At 48.9% G+C, this 6,457-nt stretch overlaps 1 long non-coding RNA gene across 1 annotated transcript; it reads right to left on the bottom strand.

The window, feature by feature from the left end:
- Positions 1–1,767: 1,767 nt before the first annotated feature.
- Positions 1,768–2,943, bottom strand: LOC134483656 (uncharacterized). The gene is made up of 2 exons (XR_010060503.1): positions 2,539–2,943; positions 1,768–2,281 (listed from the first exon to the last, which is right to left on the bottom strand). It is a non-coding gene; the product is annotated as an uncharacterized LOC134483656 (long non-coding RNA).
- Between the last annotated feature and the right edge of the window lie 3,514 nt (positions 2,944–6,457).

Here is a 6,457-nt window from a genome sequence, read left to right as displayed (position 1 = left end):
CATTTCAAAGTAAATAAAGCATTATCTTGAAGTATTTTTAAAAGCGGGGGTGGGGCGAGGACTAGAGGGATGGTTCATTGGTTAAGAGCGCTTGCTGTTCTTCTAGAGGACCCAGGTTCAGTTCCTAGCACCCACAGTGGGTGGTTCAAAACTACCTGTAATTCCAGCTTCCGAGAGATCCCACACCTCTGGCCTTCCAGGCATCACACACATATGTACACACCGATGCACACGTGTAATTAAAAGTAATGCAAATCAGGGGTTGGGGATTTAGCTCAGTGGTAGAGTGCTTGCCTAGCAAGGGCAAGGCCCTGGGTTTGGTCCCCAGCTCCGAAAAAAAGAAAAGGAAAAAAAAAAAAAGTAATGCAAATCAATCATGTGTTTGTTTGAGTCAAGGTTTCTCTACATAGCCCTGGCTGTCCTGGAACTCACAATGTAGATCAGGCTAGCCTCGAATTCACAGAGATCCACCTGCCTCTGCTTCCTAAATGCTGGGATTAAATATGTGTACCTGCAGGACTGTCTGCTCCCCCTCCAAAAAAAACAAAAACAAAACAAAACAAAAAACAAATGAACAAAAAAAACCAAAACAAAAAAATAAAAAACAAACGAACAAAAAAAACCTTTTTAAACTTTTAAAAAGCCATTGGACAATGGGATAGAGAGGTAGCTCAGTGGTGAAGGACACTGGTTGCTCCTCCAGAGGATTCATGTTCAATTCCCAGCACCCACATATTTTGACGGCTCACAAATGTCTGTAACTCCAGTCCCAGGGTATCAGGTGCCCGTTACTGGCTTCTGCAGCACCGCACACAAATGGTGCACGCTCAGACAAACACGTAGCTGAAATATTGATACACATACGTTTTGAGAAAGACCGGGAGCCGATGACATGGTTCTGTAGGTAAAGGCCTGACAATCCGAGCTCGGTCGTTGGGAACCACTCGATGGAGGGAGAGACCTGACTATCCCAAATTGTTCTCTGACTTCCTCATACCCCCCCCCACACACACACACACACTAAAATAAATGCAAGTGTAAAATCTTTAAAAAACTTTGATGTTGGGGCTGGAGAGACTGCTCTTCCAGAGGTCCTGAGTTCAAATCCCAGCAACCACATGGTGGCTCACAGCCATCTGTAATGGGATCGGATGCCTTCTTCTGGTGTGTCTGAAGACAGCTACAGTGTACTCATACGCATTAAATAAATAAATAAATCTTAAAAAAAAAACAAACCTTTAATGTCATTGGGTCAGTGTGGTTCCAGGAGCTGTTGAGATAGGTAATGTCTTTTCCAGCTCTCCAAAAAATAATGAAACTGGACTACAAAGCAACCAACCAAACAAACAAACAAACAAAATGTTTTCCTCGATTTAAATAGAGCAAAGTGTGCAGTGTCCTTGAAGTTTATGTCCCTCTAAGGAAGTGCAAATGGAGTCTCACAGCTGACCAGCGTCTCTGGCCCCGAGGACTCTGTTCCTGTTGGGTTTCCTTTTCTTTCAGGTCTCACTGTGGATAGCCTTGAACTCGATAAGGTCCTGCCTGCCTTTGCCTCTTGAGTGCTGGGATTAAGGGCATGAGCCACTATGTCTGGTCCGGTGTTTGTTTTTTTAAGACAGGGAGTCCCTAGGTAGCCTTGGTTGGCCTGGAACCCACAATCCTCATCTCTACCCCCTGAACGCTGGAGTGTGACAGAAGAACACTGTCACACCTGCCTTTGAAGACTCAATACAAGTCCCCTTGCCACACATCTTCACACGTGACCTCCAGCTGCAACATGTCTGCCTGGTTTATTTTCTTTTCCCTTCAGAAGGGAGGGGTGAGGCTGATAGCCCAAACTGAAAGTCTTTCTGAGGCAATCTTAGTGCCGTAACAAGTTAAATGCCTGACTGGAATGTTTTGTCAATGTTGTTTTCCTGGAAGGAAATTTAAAATAGGAAGAGCCGGGGCTCCAAGGCAGTGTCTGGTAACAAATTGCCACGTGCGCATGCAGTTCGAGCCGCGTGACAGCAGCCCGAAAGGGCTGGCTGGGCGCCGCCTTTCCCTTGGTGAGGAACAGAGCGTTCACGACGGCTGGTGTCAGAGATGCCTTGCAGAACCCACAGATGTGCCAGGGGGCGGGGGAGCAAGCGTGGGGAAAAGGAGGCTTCACCCAAACAGAGCCAGTCCCACGGCAAGGGAGGCTCAGGGCTGCAGTGTCCTCCCAAACTCCGCAGGCACCCGTAACCCGGTCTCTGCCGATGGAGTTAGCTGTGATAAAGTCAGGCTGGATCTGGGGACCCTGAACATGACAGGGGTGCCTTTGTAAGAAGAGCAGAGGACAGAGGGACACACGGGGAAAGGCATGCAGGGGCAGAGGCTGGAGCCATGCGGGGAAAAGCTAAGGGATGCCAAGGACTTCAGGAGCCAAACAGGATCTGGGAAACCAAGGCAAGTTCTGCCTGGAGCTGTCAGACGGGTGGGGGGAGGCTCAGTCTTGTCAGATTCCTCCTCTCTGTAGGTTCCTGCCATCTGTCATGACAGCCATGGGGAGCTCACCCAAGGCGTCTGAGGGAAGAAATGTGTGCGCTGTTTGCGGTCCCGTCCCGTTTCCACGCTGTCCCTCTATCTAGCCAACAAGAGCAGAATCTGATTTCAGAGTGAGAGCAGAATGTGGGGGTGGGGTCGACCTGCCTCTCTGTCCTTTGGGGAGTCCACGGGCTCTCCGAGACCTGGGCACTTATTAGCACCTGCTAAGTTAAGCCTCCTCCTTTCTCCCATAGGTATAGTTGGTGACGTTAACAATAAATGACACACATGGAGTTCTTTTTTTTTTTTTTTTTTCCGGAGCTGGGGACCGAACCCAGGGCCTTGCGCTTCCTAGGCAAGCGCTCTACCACTGAGCTAAATCCCCAACCCCACACATGGAGTTCTTTGTGCTCTCCTGTCACTCTCCAAGAGAGCACAGACAAATGCAAACAGTCCGTATTCTATCTGTTGCATTAATAACTTTTCAAGACTTCTTTTTTTTTTTCTTTCGGAGCTGGGAACCGAACCCAGGGCCTTGCGCTTGCTAGGCAAGTGCTCTACCGCTGAGCTAAATCCCCAACCCCTTCAAGACTTATTTTTAAAGCCGGGTGGTGGTGGTGCACATCTTCAATCCTGGAAAATCTCAGAAAGCAGAGGCAGGCAGATTTCTGAGTTTGAGGGCAGCCTGGTCTACAGAGCAAATTCCAGGACAGCCAGGGCTGCTACACAGAGAAACCTTGTCTTTTTTTTTTTTTTTTTTTTAAATGTATTCGTGCATCCGCACACATAAGTGCAGTGCCTTAAGAGGCCAAAAGAGGGCATCTGATCCTTGAGTTGGAGTTAATTTGCATGTGAGTCACCTGATATAGGCGCTAAGCACTGAAATCAGGTCCTCTTCGAGAAGAGGAATCACTCTTAACTGCTGAGCTGTCTAAGCCTCTGAGTCAATAACTTTATCACGGCATGTGAGATGTGAGCTCCACCAAAGAAGTTATTCTCCAAACGACTGCATTGTAGATCACTGAATATCAGGTACCGAAATCCGCAAGGTGCACTGGTATAGACTCTTTAAGAATGACTGAAACTGTCCTTTAAACATGTCATTGCTTGTAAACACACCTTAACTCTCACGATGTTAGAGTGCAGTCTTAGGGTTGAGGAGATCTGTGCCCTGGGTTAGGAGTGTGAAGCTAATTCTGAGGGAGAGCTAATACGACCCCCTACACCTGCGTGTATCAGCATGGTTGATACTTCCAGGGAGCTTGCCAGCAATCCAGCCCTCACTGACTTAGGCAGTGCCAGCTACTGCTTCGAAGGCTCCCTTCTGCCCACCCTCTTTTAACATTTGAACCTTTAATTCTTAGTGGGGCACATGAGCGCTCGGTAAAAAAAAACTACATGTCCCAGCCTCCTTTGCAGTACATGTGGCCACGTGATAAGGTTCTAACCAATTGGAAATAATCAGAAGAGGGGGAAGCCCTTCTGAGCATCATGCTTTATAAGGAAGAAAACTCCCCATTCATTTCCCCTTCCCTTTGTGTTTTTGGAATGTAGATGTGTTGATTGGAGCAGAAGCCTCCAGCATCGGTCTCAGGGTAGACTCCACATGTTCAGGGTCGGCAGTCAGAAGGATGAGCACAAAAACGAGACCCAGCATTGGAGAGGGTCGCTTAATCCTCAGCTGTTTCATAGGAAACAGTCTGCTCTTGTCTATAAGGCAGTGTTAGTTTGGCCTCTGCTCCCGCTGCTGATCAACCCACACCTTTCTGGCTCACGCCACCCTGGGAGCTGTCCCTGTCTTCTGAGGGCAGCGTGCTGACTCCACCGAGATGTGGATCAAGTGCCTACTCAAGGCTGAGCCTCAAGCCTGGACTTCAGCACCCTGTCTGGCAATGGCAGGAAAAAGCAAAACTCACTCTACTGGATGTCCCTCCCGATACCTACGTCCCCAGTGGATAGCATGTCTCTTTGATTGACAGCATTCATGGGCAGCCCCAGACATGGCTTCTGATGGTGCAATGGGCCTTGACTAATTAGTGCCTCCTCCCTTAGCCTAACAAGACCTCCCTGCTGCTCCACAAGGGGCTCCTCACAAGCCTAACGAGGTGGCCTCTCTTTGTCGCCACCCTTCGTCAGGACAGAGGGCCACTTGTGACCCAGCACGGGCAGGTAATTGTAACGTGACACGTGGGTTGGTTTCTTGTCTTAGAGGCTTCAGTCTGCCACGATGGGGAGGGTCGTGTAAGTTTGGCTCATACTGTGGATGAGAGAGAGTGTGTGAAAGGGGTGAGGGGGAGCAGAGGGACAGGGAGAGGGAGGGAGAGGGTGTGCACCCACAGTTCCTGGTGGTCTCCCTCTCTTCTCATATTCCGTCCAGGCTCTTGGTCTACGGGATGGTGCCACCAATGTCTCAGGGCTCCTCACCCTCTCCTAAGACACACTGGTGTGACACTACCCTCCTCAGTCTTTCTCAGCCCAGCCACGTGCACAGTCAAGATCAACCATCAAAGGCCGTAAGGCAGAAGGAAATTTTACTAGGCTCTGGTTTGTGGCTACAGGCAATCTGTAGATTTCGAGCATCCGAGGGAGATGTCACAGTCCTGATGGCTGCATGACAAATTACCTCAATTCCTTGTAACTTAGGACAGTCCTGACCCCTAGTCACGATGAAACAGTGTTGTGACCTTTTGCTCAGCAACATAGGGGTGGGAACAGGAGGACATAGCCCTCAAGGCTGGGACTGTCTAAATTGAGTTAGTGTCCTGTGCACCCTGCAGTTGGTACCAGCTGCCCAAGGGAGTCACCAGGTCCCCTCCTGTGGACTCACTGCAGACCCTAATGTGGGCTCACACCCTATCCCCGACCCACACCCATGTCTCAGGGCAGCACTGCTGGTTCCAAAGGCTACTTGTCACTAGAGCAAGAGAATTAGGCAGAAGTCATGGTACCCTTTCACACCCAATCTTGGAGGTCACATGTCCATTCTATCATTCCAGAGACAAGGTCAGGAGGAGAGGCCTGAAGGATGCTTGCTCACATTGTAAGGACGTTTGGATAGGCATTAAGTTAGACACCAAATTCAGAACATGTAACGTTCTATGAACTGTAAGGCCGCCATCTTTCCTTCTCAAACAGACATGTCTGTCTACGAAACGACCCCAACACACAGAGCAAAAGCAAGGGTATGCGCTCCATCCTAGTCCCTGGGTCCTGACACATCTATGGGTTTCTTTTCCATTTAAAAAGCCAATGAAGGGCTGGAGAGATGGCTCAGAGGTTAAGAGCACTGACTGTTCTTCCAGAGGTCCCGAGTTCAATTCCCAGCAACCACATGGTGGCTCACAACCATCTGTAATGAGATCTGATGCCCTCTTCTGGTGTGTCTGAGGACAGCTACAGTGTATTCAGTGTACTCATATAAATAAAATAAATAAACCTTTATTTAAAAAAAGCCAGTGAAGGGTTTCTATTGTGGGTCAATCAATGGAGAACCTGTCTGGGGTACATGATGCCCTGGGTTCAGTGCCCAACAGCTCAGGAAACTGTGTGAAGGTGAATGCCTGCAGTCCCAGGACTCTTAGGAGGTGAAACGGGAGACTCAGAAGCTTGAGGTCATCCTCAGATACACAGAACTGTTGTGGTTTTTTTTTAATTCTTATTTTATTTTGTGTGCATTGGTGCTTTGTCTAAATGTATGTCTGGTCACTGTGTGTGCCTGGTACCCACAGAAGCAGGAAAGGAAACTCATTCCCTGGAACTAGAGTTATATGAAGTTGTGAGCTGTCGTGTGGGTGCCAGGAACAGAACCCAAGTCCTAGGGAAGAGAACCCAGTGCTGGAAAGATGGCCCAGCAGTTAAGAGCACTAACTATTCCTTCAGAGGACCCAGGTTCGAAGCTCAGAATTCACATGGCAGCTCAGAACCGACTCCTCCAGGTCCAGGGGATCTG

This window comes from Rattus norvegicus, chromosome 19 (genome assembly GCF_036323735.1).
Source record: "Rattus norvegicus strain BN/NHsdMcwi chromosome 19, GRCr8, whole genome shotgun sequence".
Classification (NCBI taxonomy): domain Eukaryota; kingdom Metazoa; phylum Chordata; class Mammalia; order Rodentia; family Muridae; genus Rattus; species Rattus norvegicus.
The sequence above is the reverse complement of the archived record's forward strand: the minus strand, read 5'-3'. Positions and strand labels throughout refer to the sequence as shown.